Raw genomic sequence first — 19837 nt, forward strand, 5'->3', positions numbered from 1 at the left:
GTCACAGTGGGAGGATTACAGGATTTAAATCAAAACATTTTATTTTATTTCAAGTCATAATCCTACCACTTTCCCAGCTAGAGACCTTGGGAAGCCACAGCCACTCTGGGATTCAGTGTCCTCATCTGTAAAATGGGAGTGATCATACCACCTAGTTTTCAGGGTTGTTTTAAGGATTAAATAAGTGAATGTACATGAATATCCCTTGAGAAGTGTAATGCAGTGATGTTAATGTTTGCTCAGTTCAATAAACATTTCTTTAATAACTAATAGGGGTGGCAAACTCAAAGGACTACAGGTAACAGGTAACGTAAATGCATGCAGCAGGCAGGGTTCCATGCCTCAAGGAGTGGGGAAGGTGTGTGTCTGGAGACCTTGAGCTCACAAGCCTGTCTGAGGACAATCTTGGCTCAGCTCCAGTCTACAGTTTCCATCTCAGAAAAAGATCTAGTGTTGGCCAGATGTTTTGATTTTTCAAGAAAAGCTAGAAAATATGATCATTTCAATGTGAAATCTTTTTATTTTTAAATGTTGACAACTAATTTTTAAAAATCCCTTTGTGGGTGAAAACGCAATCCTCATCTACCAGCTGAATGTGCCCCACAGACCTCCAGTTTTGCCTACTATGTGCCATATACCATGGGAGGCCCTAGGAATGCAAAGAAAAAATATATAGTCCGTGGTGGACATGGAGATGCAACTGCCTTGATCCCCTTTCGAGAAAGGATGTGCTGCCCAGCTGCAGGGAGTGCTGTCAGCAGATGGCCCTCAGCTGTCAGCCTCTTCAGGTACTGCTTCAGCTGCAGAGCTGCATCACTCATGGTCATGCCCCTTCCTGGTTGGCCCATACCTAATAATGGGTGGTGGCAGGGGTGTAAAGACCTAGCTACCTCACACCAATTCAGAACAACGAAAGGCCATTCCAGCTCCAGAGCTCTTCACGGTGTCAGGTGAGACAGTTGTCAGGTTTGCATCAGAGCTTCACTTCACCTTAGGTCCATTCCTGTTTCCTTGTCTTCCTTTCCACAGGTGATGATCCAAAGGCCCACATACATATTTTGGTCACTAAACTCCATCTCAGAAGCAGCTTCCTGGGGAATCCAGCATGCAGCATGATCCTTGAACTCAGGGAACAAATTGTATGATGAGCCAGGTGGACAGATGAATTCAATACTGTGTGAGAAGTGCTAGGAGAGACACATAAAGAAAAAGCGACAGGAAGGGAGAAGTACACCAATTCAATCAATGAGGCTCAAGTTCTTCCTGGAGTGAATAATCTTGAGATAATTTTGAAGGTTTTTAAGTATATAAAGAAGGAAGAACAGGCCAGACTCAGTGGCTCACGCTTGGGATTTGGCTCAGTGCTGCCAAATCCCAGCACTTTGGCAGTCCAAGGTAAGAGGATCACTTCAGGCCAGGAGTTCAAGGCCAGCCTAGGCAACATAGTGAGACCTTGTCACTACAAAAAAAAAAGAAGAGAGAAGAAAGGAAAGTAGAAAGGAAAGGGAGAAGGAGGAGGAGGAAGAGGAGGAGGAGGAAGAGGAGGAGGAGAAGGAAGAGGAGAAGAGAGAAGGAGGAGGAGGCGGCGGAGGAGGAACAGGTATTTCAGGCAAAGCAAACACTGAAAGCAAGCAGTAAACAGACATCCAAGAAACAGACGCCATATACATGGAGGATCAGCAGCAGTTTGGTACTAACAGAGCTTAAAATGTTAAGTTGGGAATGGGCCTGAGATGAAGTTGAAGAGAAAGTTTTAACTTAAGAATTTGGCCTTGATTCGGTAGATAAAGTGAACTGAAAATTTTTCCTCCTAGTTTACTAAACACTTATTCTTTCTTTCCTCCAATAAGCTTTATATGTTGGTCCTTCCTGGAGTCCATTTTCATTCAATAGGCATTCCTTGAGAAGTTTCATCTTCTATCATAGTTGAAAATCTAGACATGAGCATCCAACTCATCACGTAAATGGCCCATAGGAATCACAAATTCAACATGTCCAAAATCAAGTTCATCACCTGACTCTCCTACACCTTGTCTTTCCAAATTTCCAACCTTAGTGAATACTAGCACTGTCCACCCAATTGCTCAAGCTAGGGTCCTAAGCATCAGTCTTGGTTCCTTTCACTCCTTTACACTCCAAATTCAGTCTTTTTTAATGTGTCTTATAAATAATCTCACTTCAATATATTTCTGATCACTCCATAGCCAGTGCCACTTCTTTAGTTCAGTCAGAGCTCTTTACAGTTGGCTCATTTGCCTCTAGTCTTATCCCCTTTCAAGTCTATTCACCAAATAACTGCAAGAACAATCCTTCCAAAGCACACATATGATCATACCAAGCTTCAACCTAAAGTCCTCCAGGGGTCTCCATAATCTTTGAGATAAAGTCCAAAGTTCTCAACAAAATTCATCATCTGATACTGATTTCACACTTTCTGCTTCACACGCAATATATTACTTTCAATTCCTCCAGCTCTTTATGCCCTCTCTCACTCCAGAACTTGTACCAGCTTGCCCACATAGTCTGAAATTTCTTTCCCTGGCTGTCTCTCTTCTCCTTCTCTTCACCTGGTTAACCCCTGTTAGTCGTTCAGGGATTAACGTATGTGTTGCTTTCTCCACCACCTTTACCCCTATTATAAGCTAAATGCCTTGGTTATAATTCTGTCATTGCACCTATCAACCTGTCCTTCTGTCTCTCTACCACAAGATACAACTGAATGCAGAGAACATATCTATTCATTCCCAAATGTCCAATGCTTAGCACAACATCACTTCCAAATAAATGAATGAATGAAATATATTTTATTTCTAAATGTTCCCTCTGATAGCAATGTGACTAATTGTTTCAAGAGGGAACTCACTAGAGGCCAAGAGACATGTTACAAGAGGCAGTGATGACCTAAACCAGAAAAGCAGGAGTGGCAAAAAAGTAGCTATATGGAGAAATAGCTTACAGATAAAATCAGCAGAATTGATGATTGGATATTGGGGCTAAGGGAAAGGTTATGGTATGAAATAATTTTTGGATTTCTGATTTGGGCACCAGGATAGCGATATTTTAACTAGGATATAATACGAGAGGAGAAGCAAGTTGGATAAAGGGCATAGCAACGATGAGTTTTAATGAGTTTGCTCAGGGCACGTTGAGGATGAAGTGCAAATGGAAAGACCAGGGGGACTTATTTGGACTTTGGCATATGGAGTGGGGGGAGTAGTAAAAACCATAAATGAAATGGCATGATGAGCCGGGCATGGTGGCAGACGCCTGTAGTCCCAGCTACTTGGGAGGCTGAAGAATAGTGTGAATCCAGGAGGCGGAGCTTGCAGTGAGCTGGGATCGTGCCACTGCACTCCAGCCTGGGTGACAAAGCAAGACTGTGAAAGAAAGAAAGAAAGAAAGAAAGAAAGAAAGAAAGAAAGAAAAGAAAGAAAGAAAGAAAGAGAGAGAGAGAGAGAGAGAGAGGGAGGGTGGGAGGGAGGGGGGGAAGGAGGGAGGGAGGGAAGGAAAGAAGGAAAGAAAGAGGGAGGTAGGGAAGGAAGGAAGGAAGGAAGGAAACAAAGAAAAGGAAAGAAAGAAAGAAAGAGGGGAGGGAGGGAAGGAAAGAAGGAAGGAAGGAAGGAAGGAAGGAAAGAAAGAAAGAAAGAAAGAAAGAAAGAAAGAAAGAAAGAAAGAAAGAAAGAAAGAAAGAAAGAAAGAAAGAAAGAAAGAAAGAAAGAAAGAAAGAAAGAAAGAAAAGAAAGAAAGAAAGAAAGAAAGAAAGAAAGAAAGAAAGAAAGAAAGAAAGAAAGAAAGAAAGAAAGAAAGAAAGAAAGAAAGAAAGAAAGAAAGAAATGGCATAGTGAGGGCGAGTGCGGTGGCTCACACCTGTTATCCCAGCACTTTGGGAGGCTGAAGCAGGCGGATCACCTGAGGTCAGGAGCTTGAGACCAGCCTGACCAACATGGAGAAACCCTTTCTCTACTAAAAATACACAATTAGCTAAGTATGGTGGCATATGCCTGTAATCCCAGCTACTCAGGAGGCTGAGGCAGGAGAATCGCTTGAACCCGGGAGGAGGAGGATGGTGTGAGCCGAGATCGTGCCATTGCACTCCAGCCTAGACAACAAGAGCAAAACTCCATCTCAAAAAAAAAAAAGAAAAGAAATAGCAAGGGGGAATAGTTGGTGTAAGGAAAAGGTCAAGCACAGTGCCCTGGGAACATCAACTTTGTTACAGGTTGTGCTAGATTTCTTCTTTTTGCCCTCTCCAGATCCATTGTCCATCCCACCCCAGGAGACTGACCTATATGGACTACGCCAATGGGCTTCCTTGCCCTCTGGTTTTGCTTTGGTTTAGTTCATGAGAAAGACTACCAGTAGATAGAAGGAGAGAGAATGACATCCGGGTATTTATTCTGCAGCTCACTCTCTGCTTCATCCCTTTACCAACTACCTCTCCAAGTTCCAGCAATGGCCCTCCCTACCTATCAGGGCCAGGTGTGGTAAGGAAGCCTCGCTGATACTAGCCAGGGGTACTGTCCTAGTCCTTCTTGCTTTTCCTAAGCCATACACACTTTTTAAATAACTCTTTTATTAAAATCTCCCCAATTACGGCCAGGCGCGGTGGCTCACGCCTGTAATCCCAGCTCTTAGGGAGGCCGAGGCGGGCAGATCACCTGAGGTCGGGAGTTGGAGACCAGCCTGACCAACATGGAGAAACCCCATCTCTACTAAAAATACAAAATTAGCCAGGCATGGTGGCACATGCCTGTAATCCCAGCTACTCCAGAGGCTGAGGCAGAAGAATCACTTGAACCCAGAAGGCAAAGGTTGCAGTGAGCCGAGATCGTGCCACTGCACTTCGGCCCAGGCAACAAGAGTGAAACTCCGTCTCAAAAAATAATAAATAAATAAATAAATAAATAAATAAATCAAATCTCCCCAATTATTCAGCTTGAAAATGCCATTATTTTCCTAAAGAGACCCTGAGTGATAAACAAAGGATGCTAGGAAAGAGAGGCAAACTAATCTGATAAACGAACTCTATCACGGTGCCTTAGTAGATTACTCTTCCCAAGTAAACCGAGTTATCTGAAAACTAAAGAATAACCCTAAAAGTGGAAATTTCAGGCACCAGGATGAAGGAGGAAGTGGTTGATAGCTAGAATGAACGTAACGGCAAACGACTTGGAAATTCTTAAGGATTAAATTCCAGCGAGGCATATTCCAAAGGACTAAATAACTCTACATATAAGTCACTTCTAAGTGCCTGTGGTGACATGGTCTCATATTATAATAAACTTTGTAAGAGTTAATAATGGCAGGGGTTCCAAATAACTGAGTATAAAATACTGGTGTGTGGGGATCTAAAAGGATAGCAATCTTGCTAACTTAATGAGAACTAATTAACGGGGTCCAACAGCTGAGCATCAACATAGCACAAAAGATATGCAAAAATATTAAGAGAAATTCAGCTGTCTGCTCCATTGGAACCACAAAGAAGTAATATTAACATATACGGTTGTATTAAAGATAGGATTTTGACATACATGTATATGGCCTCAACATTATTTTGAATACATTCAAGCTAGACAGTGGCCTTTATTGGAGTTCTTCACATTGTAAACTGTAGGTCACGCTGACTCTGGGCCAGTTCTGTGATATCCCCTTCCCTGTCTGTATCCTCCTGGTCATCTTTACTGCTCCACAATGTATGACTCACTTCCTACATGAGCCCTCTAAACAGATTCTACTTCATTCTAGGCAGCTGTTGTCGTAGCTACAAACCCTCAGGACCCTTATACTGCCAGCTTGTTTACGGAAATTGGCTAGAATGCAAATTTGATTTGTTTTTCTATGATTTAGCCAATCAACCCTGCAAGAATGTAGAAAAAAAAAATAGTGGGGGCAACTCAAGAACAATTAAAATATCAGCTGGGCACAATAGCTTGTGCCTGTAATCTCGTGATTCCGGAGGATCAATTGCCGTCAGGAGTTTGAGGCTGCAGTGAGCTATGATGGTACCAGTGCACTTTAGCCTGGGTGACAAAGTGAGACCCTGTCTCTAAAAAAAATTTCTTTTTTGTTTTTTGAGACGGAGTCTCGCTCTGTTGCCCAGGCTAGAGTGCAGTGGCGCCATCTTGGCTCACTGCAAGCTCCACCTCCTGGGTTCATGCTATTCTCCTGCCTCAGCCTCCTGAGTAGCTGGGACTACAGGCACCCGCCACCACGCCCGGCTAATTTTTTGTATTTTTAGTAGAGACAGGGTTTCACTGTGTTAGCCAGGATGGTCTCGATCTCCTAACCTGGTGATCCGCCTGCCTCGACCTCCCAAAGTGCTGGGATTACAGGCGTGAGCCACCGTGCCCAGCCAAAAAATATTTTTTTAAGGAACAATTAAAATGTCAACATGTTTAGAAAGAGACCTATTCGTAACGCAAATATGAAATACTTTTGATGTTGATATTCAGGTCATTAGAACTCAGTGTCAATCACGGCGTTAGAATTTTGCTTTGACTTACCAATGAGCCAAAAAAATAAAAAAATAAAAAAATAAAAAAGGCAGCAGACCCAGAGCTTGTTTCCCCTGCTTAGCTCAAGTCAACAATCTAAAATCAAAGAAAAATCCCGAACTTCGAAATAACTCTAAAGTTCACCTCTTCTAACTTGCTTCTCCATTTGCTAACATCTTGTATGATGTCCCTGACAAAGTCACTTGTTCATGCATTCAACAGACACAAATTGAGCACCTGTTCTTGCCAAGCACCACTTATTTAACTCCAAAGATGAAAGCACTTTGGTTGCTACTTCCAAGAAACTCACACTAAGCCTGTCCTTGAATGGTGACTTCATGACATAAATCATTATGATCAAGTTCTCTTGAATTGAAATTGCCTCTGCACTACTTCCAGAAGAGAAAATTTGGTTCTGTCTTCACATAGTTTTAGGGAGTATTAAGTTTTTGTGCCGTCCACCCTGACCTCAAGATTTTTTGGCAAAACATACGAAGTTCACTCAATTACTCCTAATATGATTTAGCATCTAAAACACTCAGAACCCTGGTCACACTCCTCTAAACACATTGAAGTTTGTCAAAGCCCCTCTTCAAGTGAGGAGATCAAAATAGAAAATATATCACATTTCTATTTCTATTTTCTAGAATGACTTGGTTACTGACTTTTTTTTTTTTTTTCCTCTTAGACGGAGTTTCACTCTTGTTGCCCAGGCTGGAATGCAATGGTGCGATCTCGGCTCACTGCAACCTCCGCCTCCCGGGTTCAAGTGATTCTCCTGCCTCAGCCTGCCGAGTAGCTGGGATTACAGGCACACACCACCATACCTGGCTAATCTTGTATTTTTAGTAGAGATGGGGTGTCACCATGCTGGCCAGGCTGGTCTTGAACTCCTGACCTCAGGTGATCTGCCCACCTTGGCCTCCCAAAGTGCTGGGATTACAGGCGTAAGCCACCGCACCCGGCTGGATACTGACTTTTTCTAATGCAACTACAATTCCTTGGCCTTTGAAAACACTTCTGTCATTCTGCTATATGAGCATGGTCTTTGGAGTCAGACCCAAGTTCATATAGATAGATGATTTTGTAATCTTGGACAAGTTGCTTCACGTCTCTGAACCCTAACTTCATCTGAAACAGAAATAATCATTATTTACTTACAGATTTTTTGGTAAGGGTGAAAATATATGACATGTAAAGCCCCTTAGCACAGTACTTGGTACATAGTAGATGCTCAAAAAATTGCCATTGGGCTGGGCGCATTGGCTCACACCCAGCACCTTGGGAGGCTGAGGTGGGCAGATCACTTGAGGTCAGGAGTTCAAGACCAGCCTGGCCAGCATGGTGAAACTCCATCTCTACTAAAACTACAAAAATTAGCCAGGCATAGGGGTGCATGCCTATAGTCCTAGCTACTAGGGAGACTGAAGCACAAGAATCTCTTGAACCTGGGAGGCAAAGGTTGAAGTGAGTAGAGATAGCGCCACTGCACTTCATCTCAAAAAGAAAAAAAATTGCTAATTGATGCCCTTAATATCATTTTTATTTTCACAGACACAGCAATTGCTTTTCTTTTGAAACAGTGTCTCTCTTTGTCGCCCAGGCTGGAGTGCAATGGTGCGATCTTGGCTCACTGAAACCTCTGCCTCCTGAGTTCAAGTGATTCTCCTGCCTTAGCCTCCCAAGTAGCTGAGACTACAGGTGTCCATCACCATGCTCGGGTAATTTTTTTGTATTTTTTTGTAGAGACGGTGTTTCACTGTGTTGGCCAGGCTGGTCTTGAACTGTTGATCCCAGGTGATCCGCCCACTTCGGCCTCCCAAAGTGCTGGGATTACAGGTGTGAGCCACCACACCCAGCCTTGTTTTTAATTTTCCACAGAAACTGACATCAAATTCAGTCCCATCCTTCCTTTATTCAACTGATTTTCTCCCTGACATTTCAGACTTCACGTTTGTTATTGTAACAGTTCATGTGTGTTCATCTTCTCTTCCCAGTGTATTGAGATTTTCTTTAGATTTGAATACTGTTGTGTCACCTGCAGATCGGATACACCTGACCTTTAAGTCTTCATCCAGGTTACTGATAACGCTGCAAATAGAGAGACCAAGGACAGACAGCCCCATGACACACTAGGAGACCTTCATCAGGTTTATGCCTGTTCCCAGTTTTCAGCAGTTGTTTAATGAGTTGTGAATAGACCTGCTGCACTGACACCTTACACAAATGCTATTATCTTTCCACAAGTACATCCTAAGAGAAAAACTGGAGGATCAATTTGTCTCTGGCATCCCCCAAATCTATTTGCCTAGTAACTCTGTTACATAAGAAAATATCTGCTATGATTTAATGAATTTATACTGGCTCTCGATGCTTATTTTCTTTTCTAATTATTTATAAGTCATCTCTCTAATAATTCACAGTATGTCTTTTCCTCCTCCTTCTTCTTTGTATTAAGCAAAATAATAATGGATCCCCAAATATGTCCATATCCTAATGCCAGCCTGTGAAATTGTTCTTTCTGTGACAAAGGAACCTTATGGATGAGATTTTAAGGCTAAGGACTTTGACATAAGGAGAGCAGCCTGAATTATCCAATTACTGAATCCAATTACATAATTACATGAGTCTTTTTTTTTTTTCAGACGGGAGTCTTGCTCTGTTGCCCAGGCTGGAGTGCAGTGGCATGATCTCAGCTCACTGCAACCTCCGCCTCCCGACTCAAGCGATTATCATGCCTCAGCCTCCCAAATAGCTGGGATTATAGGGGCCTGCCTGGTTAATTTTTGTAGTTTTTAAAGTAGAGATGGGGTTTTGTCATGTTGGCCAGACTGGTCTGGAGCTCCTGGCCTCAAGTGATCTGCCTGCCTCGGTTCCCCAAAGTGCTGGGATGACAGACGTGAGCCACTGCGCCCGGTCTAATCGCATGAGTCTTAAGAGCAGAGAACCTTTTTCAGCTGTGGTCAGGGGGTGATCAAGTTCCCTGAGGGAGGTGCAATGTCACTGGCCACAAGCCAAGGAAAGTGGACAGTCTTTAGAAGTCAGAAAAGGCAGAAAACAGATTCTCCTCTACAGCCTCCAGAAAGGAGTGCAACTGTGCCAAAACTTGATTCAGTCCAGTGAGACCTGTGTTGGACTTCTGGTCTTCAGAACCATAAAATAATAAATCTGTGTTGTTTGAAGCCCCCAAAGTGCTAACTTGTTATAGCAGCCATAGGAAACTAATACCTTCTCATCATCTTTCTCCCACTCTTTTGTGAATTCATACTTTGAGTTAACATGGATTTTTTTTCAATTTCACTTGTGGCCAATTGGGGTTTAATTTGGCCAAGACATAGGAGACCAGGATAAGTCTGGTGAATAGCAGGAAGTCATCAGTTAATCTCTCAATAACAAATCATTCTTGTCTCTCCATTCATGTAGGTTGCAATGACACATCTGTGTAGCAAAACTTTGCTGGAATTGTAATCACTATGACTACATAACTGTATTTCTTTTTTGACACAAGTTCTCACTTGGTTATTAAGACTGAAGTGGCGTGAATATGGCTCACTGCACGTTCAACCACATGGGCTTAAGTGGGCTCTGCCCACCTCAGCCTTCCAAGCAGCTGGGACGACAGGTGCACCACCACACCTGGCTAATTTTTTGCTTGTTTGTAAACAGGAAGTCTCACTTTTTGCCCAGGCTAGTCTTGAACTCCTGGGCTCAAGTGATCCTCCTGCCTCAGCCTCCCAAAGGTACTGGGATTACAACTATATTTCTTTTTTTAAAAAAATCTAAAAATTCATCTAGTCTTCACTCCCTTGCACTTCTGATATAAATCAACAAAATTTGATGTAGTTTTACTAAATATATTCTATGCTTAAAACCTGTACAATTATGTCATTGTGGAAGCTACACTTGTGAGCCAGAGCCCAACTCTGTCACTTACCAGTTTGTGACTTTCAATAGTTATTTCTTTCTGCACCTCAGTTTTCATACCTAGAAAAACAAGGACATTTGATAAGACAATCTCTAAAGTCTCTTTCTTACTCTAAATTGCTGTGTTTTATTAGAGTATAGACCAAAAAAAAAAAAAAAAAAAAAAAATTGTCTCTGTTTCTTTGCCAAAAGGATAAACTGATTAAAATGCATTATTTCCTTTATTTGTTCATGCCAGTCCATTTACATGAAATGCACTCTCCTTCTCCTTTATTTTCTTTTATCACTTAGATTTCCAGCTAGTAAAATGCTCCTCTGCTTTCAAGTCCCAAATCAAATGCCACTTCTCATGAAAACTTCCTTGATCACAGCATCAGGAGGTAATCTTGCTCTCCTCTGAAATACTACAGCACTCATTTCCTGTAGGCTTATCACACACAGAGTTATTCTCCTTTGTTGCCATGTCTTGCCACTCTAACCACATTGCAGCCTCCTGGACATGGGACCATGTTCCTTGTCTGCCAATCACAAGTGTTGAGTAAATATCCTGGCCGGGTGCAGTGGCTCACACCTGTAATCCTAGTACTTTGGGAGGCCCAGGTGGGTGGATCACTTGAGGTCAGGAGTTCAAGACCAGCCTGGCCAACATGGTGAAACCCTGTCTGTGCTAAAAATACAAACATTAGCTGGGCGTGATGGCACGCGCCTGTAATCCCAGCTACTCGGGAGGCTGAGGCAGGAGAATCACTTGAACCCAGGAAGCAGAGGTTGCATATCATCTCCTATCTCTCGGTTTCCTTTAACTTTTCCAGCTTCAGCCCAACAGCTCAACTGTCTCCCATTTGATTAAAAAAAAAAAAAAATTCCTCCAAAGGCCCCATATCCAACTCCAGTCCCATCCCTGGATCTCCCACTGTCACATGTCATGGAGGAGTGGAGGTGTGTACATCTACCCCCTCTATTTCACCACCTCCTCCTTGTGCCGCACTGCCATCTGCCTTCCACCCCATCACTCCACAGAACACATTTCTCCCAAGGCTACCAATGCCCCCAACTCGCTGTAGACAGTGGACACTATACTTATCCTCTAGGCATCACTTTCTGCTATTGACCAAGAACTCCTTCCTGAAACCCTTTCTTCCATGGCCCTCCGTGGCAGGACGCAGCTCTTTCTGCCTGGATGCTCCTTCAGTCCCTAGCGCCTGCTCTCCCTCCGTCATTCACCTCCCGCACACTCACCCTCCTTAGAGTTCTATCCTGGGCCTTCTGCTGCACTTGGTCTACAGGTTTCCTTGTACCCCTTCCATCCTCAAAGCACCCATCGTCCTATAAAAGAGCAAATTAGACTAGCAAGGCCTTTGCTCTCCAGAAGTTTATATCCTAATATGCAAACACAGACAATAAACAAGCAAACGAATAAATCCTAAGATAATTTCAGACAGTGATAAGTGCAATGAAGGAAATAATTAACTGGAGGAGGATATTTTAGGAAGGGGGGTGAGAGAAGGCTTCTCTGAGGAGGTGACACAGAAGCTGAAAAAAAAATACCTCTGATTACAAAGAGCCAGTTCTGAGATGAACCAAGGAAAAGCATTCCAGGCAAAGGGAATTTACAAGTTAGAAGGTCCTGAGATGGAAAAGATTCTGCCCTGTTTTAGAGAGACAATAGGAGGTCATGGCATTTGATGAGGTGGCAGCAGGACGCTGGAGTCCAATGCAAACAGCCTTGTAGGCTGAGATGAGGAATTTGGATTTTCGTCTAAGTGCACAGAACAGCTATAGGTGATTGCAGCAGTCATTACTATGAATTTCCTACAAAAGCCAAGTGTTTTTTAAAATGCAGGTCTGTTCTTATCACTGCCCTGAGGAAATCTCCCCAGTAGCTTCCTATGCTCTTAGGAAGGTCTGAACCCTTGAAATGACCTCCAAGGGCAATCATGCCTGCTGCGATCACTTCCTATATCCAGGCCTGTCCTTGCCACAACCCCTTTGCCCTTCACATTCTAACCACACTCTAGTAGCTTTAGGTCCTTGGACACATTGGGCTTACAGTAAATTCCAGACAGTGCTGTCCAAGAGAAATATACTGTGAGCCACATGTATAATTTTAAGCTTTCTAGTAGTCACATTATGCAAATAGAAAGAAACAGGTGAAACTAGTTTTTTGCTTGTTTGTTTTTGAGACAGGGATTCACTCTGTCACCTAGGCTGGAGTTCAGTGGTGCCATCTCAGCTCACTGCAACCTCTGCCTCCTGGGTTCAAGCAGTCTTTCCAGCTCAGCCTCCCAAGTAGCTGGGATTACAGGCATGTGCCACCATGCCTGGCTCATTTTTGTGTTTTTTTGTAGAGCCCTATTAATGGGATTTGTAGTGTTCACCTGGTTGAAGCGATCACCTGGTTGAAAAGCAAAGACCATAGAGATAGGACCTCTTGTCAGTGTCAGGAGACATAAGGTGCACCTTTCGTTGTTGTTCTATTGACAGATGCGTTGTTATATAAGTAATGCATTTATTTGTTACAAAATTCAAAAGGTACAGATGTGAAGAGTAAGTCTTTCTTCATCCCAGTTTCTAAGCCATCCCCTTTCTGGAGACTACAAATATTACTCGTTTCTGATATTTACTTCTGTTCTCTTCTAATGGAAAAAAAATCATCTTACAGACTAACATTTTTCAGTTTTCTCAATAATGCGAAGAATGAAAGAACCAACAACCCTTCCTTAGAAGGCACCCTTTGGACTATTATCTGCTCTCGGGCATGTGCTACAGAATTAATGGATTTCTGTACTTTCATTTAAATGGGGAAGCAATAGAATTTGGAATTGAATTTTATTTTTATTTTTATTTTTTTGCTATGGGAATTGAAATATTTTTATCCAAACAATTACCCTTAGTTGAGGTCTTTTCCACTGAAATATTACTAATCACTAAATGGAGTAGACAATTCTCTCTCTTTTTTTTTTTTTCTTTTTTTGAGACGGAGATTCATTCTTGTTGCCCAGGTTGGACTGCAATGGCACAGTCTTGGCTCACTGCAACCTCTGGCTCCCGGGTTCAAGTGATTCTCCTGCCTCAGCCTCCCAAGTAACTGGGATTACAGGTGACCGCCACTATGCCTGGCTAATTTTTTTGTATTTTTAGTACAGAAGGGGTTTCACCATGTTGGCCAGGCTGGTCTTGAACTCCTGACCTTGGGTGATCTGCCCACCTCAGCCTCCCAAAGTGCTGGGATTACAAGCATGAGCCGCTGCACTCGGCTGGAGTAGACAATTCTTTAGACTTACATATCACTGGCCATGTAAGGAGCATTAAATGCCCAAGTCCATCCTTTTACATGTGTAAGTGTTAGGTATTATTCAGTCTATGTCTAAGAGGGAAATCTTCAATACAAAATGCCTTGACCAGTCAGGAACTGTGGCTCACACCTATAATCCCAGCACTTTGGGAGGCCAAGGTGGGAGGGTCATTTAAGCCCAGGAGTTTGAGACCAGCCTGAGCAACATAGGGAGACCCCATTGCTACAAAATACAAAAAATAAAAAACAAACCAAAAAAACCCCAAAATGATTTGACCAAGGCTGAAAGGTCATGAAGGGAACACTTTTAGGCATATGATTATTGATTTTTATTTATATTCCATTCCAGTCTCCACAGCCCCAACCCCTCGCTTGTATCTCTCTGGGCCTAGCAAAGCCTCAGCAGACCCTACAAAAGAGAAGTGGAGCCAGACACCAAAAGATTCTCAGGGCCCATATGCTCTGACTCTTCCTGTCCCCTCTTCTCCACCTTTGGCTACCTGGGTAGCTGGAGAAGAGGTTCTAAAAGAAAGCACAGTTGGTTCTGGCCCCTTTTATCATCACAAGAATGCAGGTCTGAAAAAAAATATGTCTGTTAAAGGTACATTTTAAAAATGGTAAAAAAAAAAAAAAAAAAGGCCAGGTGTGGTGGCTCAGGCCTGTAATCCCAGCACTTTGGGAAGCCAAGGCAGGTGGATCACGTGACATCGGGAGTGTGAGACCAGCCTGGCCAACATGGCGAAACCCATCTCTATTAAAAACACAAAAGTTAGTCAGGTGTGGTGGTGGGTGCCTATAATCCCAGCTATTCAGGAGGCTGAGGCAGGAGAATAGCTTGAACCCAGGTGCCAGAGGTTGCAGTGAGCCGAGGTTGTGCCACTTCACTCTGGGCTGGATGAAAGAGTGAAACAAAGTTTCAAAAAAATACATAAATCGGTTAAAATCTTTCAGATTTTGCTGTTTGAATGGTGTGTGTGTGTGTGTGCGCGCGCGCGTGTGTGCGTGCCTGTGTGTGACAGGGTCTTGCTCTGTTGCCCAGGCTGGAGTGCGGTAGCCCAGTCTTGGCTCATTGCAATCTCTGCCCCCTGGGTTCAAGCGATTCTTGTGCCTCAGCCTCCCCAGTAGTTAGAACCACAGACACTCACCACCATACTCAGCTAACTTTTGTATTTTCAGTAGAGACGATGTTTCACTATGTTGGCCATGCTGGTCTTGAACTCCCAGGCTCAAGCAATCCGCCTGCGTTGGCCTCCCAAAGTGCTGGAATTATAGGCATGAACCACAATACCTGGCCTTGAATGGCACATTTTCATAGACTTTTGCTGTTGTTGTTGTTGTTTTGAGACAGAGTTTCACTCTTATTGCCCAGGCTGGAGTGCAATGGCATGATCTCAGCTTACTGCAACCTCTGCCTCCTGGGTTCAAGCAATTCTCCTGCCTCAGCCTCCCGAGTAACTGGGATTACAGGCATGTGCCACCATACCCGACTAATTTTTGTATTTTTAGTAGAGACAGGGTTTTGCTGTGTTGGCCAGGCTGGTCTTGAACTCTTGACCTCAGGTGATCCACTCACCTCGGCCTCCCAAAGTGCTGGGATTATAGGCATGAGCCACCATGCCCAGCTGCTGTTGTTGAGACTGAGTCTTACTCTGTCGCCCAGGCTGGAGTGCAGTGGCGCCATCTTGGCTCACTGCAAACTCTGCCTCCCAGGTTCATGCCATTCTCCTGCCTCAGCCTCCTGAGTAGCTGGGACTACAGGCGCCCGCCACCACACCCATTGGTCAGGCTGGTCTTGAACTCCTGATCTTAGGTGATCCATCTGCCTCGGCCTCCTAAAGTGCTGGGATTACAGGCATGAGTCACTGCACCTGGCCAAATTCACCTACTTGGGAGGCTGGGGCAGGAGAATCACTTGAACCCAGTAGGCGGAGGCTGCAGTGAGCCAAGATTGCGCCATTGCACTCCAGCCTGGGCAACAAGAGCGAAACTCTGTAAAAAATCAAAACAAACAAAACAAACAAACAAACAAACAAAAACCTCAAATATACTTTCCTCTTTCCTAAAACTTCTTTGGAAACTTAGCCTATGATGGAGTGCTGATGGAATAATGTGTGACTGTCTTTAGGGGAAAGACATTCTCATGGACCTCTGATGTCATCCTAAGTGATTTTTATTAAAACGTTATAATATATGTAAACTTAAAACTAGATATAAAGAATGTTTGCATATAGACATCATGCCACAATAAAACCAAAACAAACTTATAGGTCAACAAATGTAGGAAAGTCATACAATTCAAATGAATACTTTTAATTTAATGGAACAATACAGAATGCTCACTCCCCTCAACAGCGTGAAAGTGGTGCTCCCTGCCCAGGCTCTCCTGAGTTCAGCCTGCTGGCCTCATGCTTCGCAGTGACTCAATGCTTCCACTGCTTGTCTCTATTTACGTTACGCAGAACCTTCCTTTGTACATCCTGTGATGAGGTCATTGGGCCTTCACTTGGTGAGAACACAACATTCACATGTCTGTGTGTTTTGTTTTCTTTTTTTAGTCATTTACAATGATTTTTCTGACAAAGAAACTGTCACTCCCTGTCACCAAGAAAATCTTAAACACAGATAAAAATGCAGGCCCCGAAAGTATGTGGAAGCTCTCCGTTAAGTTGATCAGCCAAATGAACCAAAATATGTTGATCTTCCCTGATTATTAGCATCAAAATGAAAATACAAAATTGAATTCTCATAGAGAACTCAAGGCCCCTTGAGAATATGACTGAAGACTTTCAAGGATCTTCAGCTCTCAATTTGAGAAATATAAATGAAGTGAAAAAGGTCCTTGATTAAAAGTCAAAAAAATCTGGATAAAAATCGGAGCACTAACATTTATAGCGAGTGGGCCTGGGATGTTTCCCTCATAGATCTGTTAGAAAGATTAGCTATGATCTGATAAAAATTATTTCTGAAATCATCTTAGAACATGTTAGAAGATGCCTTGGCCAAGTATCCTGGAAAACAGTATGAGAGTAAGTGATAGGTGCGTGACAGCGGGCACTGCTGTCCCAGGGAAGAAGAGGAAAGAAAAGGGGAAAGGCCTGTTATTCTGTCATCATTATGGATAAGAATATTCCAACCTTCCCTTGCCCCTGTCAGGGGGTTCAGATTTTGAATATAATCAGAAAAAATACTAGTTTGCAATTTTGCATTTAAATTATATTCTGAATTATTCTGTTTTTAAAATAAAGCCAACCCTCACCCCAAATTTTTATTATAAATAGAAAACATAAAATATTTTATCCCTAGAGGCCATTTTGGGATTTTATTGTAGTATAGTCTCATGTCCTGATTATGGTCATGTGTACCTGAAGTATATTTGCTGAAACTCGTTGCCTGATTTGAAATTCAAAACTTTAGAAATGCAAACATGCAAACATGATTGCAAATATGCAAAGTACAAGGTCTTATACGATTGGCCCTAATCAAGGCAAAGTCCTTTAAAATAAATACATAAAACAGAGTTTAGAATAGGCTAAGAAGCAGTAACACATGCAAAGTAGCTAATTGCTCTTGGTTCACCATGAATATTAATCTTATTTAACCTGTAAAAGATAACTACAGGGAAAACACCAAAAGGCCTGCTCTATGTCCCATCATTTTTTCCACCCAGCCATTTTGCAGTTTTCACTTCTCAATTCCAGGCTGTGCCTATTCTTAGACAGTCAGAAATACCAAGTATAAGCCACTGCATGTTAGGCATGAATTAATTAACAATATAATTGTTAATTATTAATTAATTAATAATATCCAGGTTGCTGGCAACATACTGCCAGCAGGTAGGGTCAGGCAAGATGGGTCATGGAAAGAAGGTGTGTTCTGGGGTCTTACGTCAGACACCACTGAGTTAAGTAAATAGACAATGGTGCATTTCATCTTGCCTATGGGGCTTTGAACATTTTACCCACCATCACAGCTCTTGCAAAGACAGCCACCCATGCAGAAAGAGACAGGACCCCTTGGAGCGTGCTGACTGACTCATCCAGGTCAGGAGGCCACAGTGAGCACAGCCCGTCCAGTGAACTAGCTGGACGGAGGCAAGTCTCCAAAATAACAGTCCTCCCCTAAAGGGTGGACATCTCAGCTCAGACCAAATCAAGCAAGAAAAAAACAACAGTGAGCATGCAAAAGAGAATTCAATCCAAGTAAGTCTAGAAAACCCCCTTAGCTGCTTCAATCTGCTGTGGTCACTGCTTCCGTAGGGAGGAGAAACTAGAGGTGAATATAAGAACTCACTGAAGTCCCGTGCACTATGGTACATATACCAAATACAAGTGTAACCGCTATGTATTTAGTTTGCTTTAGAGCATGGGTCCAGTCATTCTCAGTATATTCTGTCCTCTTTGGAGTTTTGAGTTAAAAACAAACCAAATAATCTTATAGTTTTTGCCATGTAGATGCATCTGATTAGGGTTTTGATTTCTGACTTTTACCAAGACTCTGATTATTACCAAGATGGCCAAAATCCCTAAGAAACATTTCTCAGGTCAATATGCCAGTATGTTATGTATGTTTAGTAAATGGCTGCTGCTTGCTTTGATTAGAACCCATCCTTCCAAGAAAGAAGCCCCCTTTCTGGAATTGCTCCTTTCCGCCCTATAAACAAGTGGTTCACGGGATGGGGGGAGTGTGGCCACGTTCTTATATGAACTAGAGTTGCCTGGACCCGGCTGGGGCCCACACAGTCAGAGCCTTCCCCAAGACTTTTCTATCTAGAATTAAGAAACAAAATCAGGGCTGGGTGTGGTGGCTCAGCCTGTAATCCCAGCGCTTTGGGAGGCCGAGGCGGGTGGATCACAAGGTCAGGAGATTGAGACCGTCCTGGCTAACACGGTGAAACCTCGTGTCTACTAAAAATACAAAAAAAAAAAAAACACACAAAAACTAGCGGGGCGCGGTGGTGGGCGCCTGTAGTCCCAGCTACTCAGGAGGCTGAGACAGGAGAATGGTGTGAACCCGGGAGGCGGAGCTTGCAGTGAGCCGGGATGGCGCCACTGCACTCCAGCCTGGGCAACAGAGCAAGACTCCATCTCAAAAACAAAGAGAAAAGAAAAGAAAAAAAGAAACAAAATCAGCCCCTCTTTGGTGTTTTAACCCACAGTATGTGAGACTCAGATCTACAGTGAGAGAGAAAGCCCTGAATACCAGGAGGGATAGAGCTGCAGACAGAGAGAGAAGGAATCCAGGGGGCACTTGGGAGTCCTGGTTCCAGTTTTATTTCATTTTATTGTTAAATTTCTGCCTGGTTCCTTATCTATCTCATAGATTGACCTCTTAACCCCTCCTTCAGTTACTTAAAATATCCCAATATTCTCCCAATACATTCCTCCCTTATTCTTAAACAAATTCAATTTGGGTTTCGGTTGCCAGCAACCCAGGGGATCCTGAATAATAAAGCAATATGTGGTTATTGTCTCAGGCCTCAAAGGATAAACATGAAAATGTACAACAGCTAAAGGACTAGGTGGTGATTCCAGCTACAACTTTATTTTAGCTAACGTGGACAGGTGGCTTACCACAAGTTTAGCCTCAAGGGTTAGGCTGATATCAAAGCAAAAAAAAAAAAAAAAAAAAACCAAAACTCGATTTCCACATTGTTGGATTTCCACACTAATGAAAGGGCAATCGCTGTAGGAGATAGTGGGAAACAGTAAGGATTTTCAAAGAGGGCTTCTTTCTTTCATTCTTTTTATTATTATTATATTTTTAAAAATTCTCTGCTTCTGAACCCTTTGCTCCACAGGCAGTGCAGCTGGGGAAGCCATGGGCGATCTCCCCCTCACTCTACCAGCAAGGCCCAGAACGACTTGCCTCCTGGTCATTGCCCCTAACTAAACAGGGCCCAAGGCTGGGAGAAATCAAAGGAGTTATTTTTACAAAGAAGGGTTTTTTTGCATGCTGTGCAGGTCCATTAGGAACTGTCTGGCTGGAAGCTGAACCGTCTGAAGCAACTGCAACAGGAAGAAATGGCAATCGAGATCCCTCTGCCTAACTCTTCCCTCTGCTTTCCCTTCACTCCTGCGACCCTCGCCAAACCCACATCCAAATGGCAGCAGAGACATCAGCACCT

The 19837-nt window shown here is 43.1% G+C and overlaps 1 long non-coding RNA gene across 6 annotated transcripts in view; it reads right to left on the reverse strand.

Annotated features, from left to right (window-relative positions):
* Positions 1–244: 244 nt before the first annotated feature.
* LOC119624383 (uncharacterized) overlaps positions 245–19837 on the reverse strand; it is a 78625-nt gene continuing 59032 nt past the window's right edge. For 3 of the 6 annotated variants that reach the window (XR_012094746.1, XR_012094744.1, XR_012094742.1), the window contains exons 6-8: positions 11658–11744; positions 10429–10478; positions 245–1187 (exon numbers count right to left, since the gene is read on the reverse strand). This is a non-coding gene — a long non-coding RNA (uncharacterized lncRNA). The remainder of the gene's footprint in view (positions 1188–10428; positions 10479–11657; positions 11745–19837) is intronic. The other 3 variants (XR_005240462.2, XR_012094745.1, XR_012094743.1) reach the window with 3 other exon arrangements.

The sequence above is a fragment of the Chlorocebus sabaeus genome, chromosome 12 (assembly GCF_047675955.1).
Source record: "Chlorocebus sabaeus isolate Y175 chromosome 12, mChlSab1.0.hap1, whole genome shotgun sequence".
NCBI classification, from domain to species: domain Eukaryota; kingdom Metazoa; phylum Chordata; class Mammalia; order Primates; family Cercopithecidae; genus Chlorocebus; species Chlorocebus sabaeus.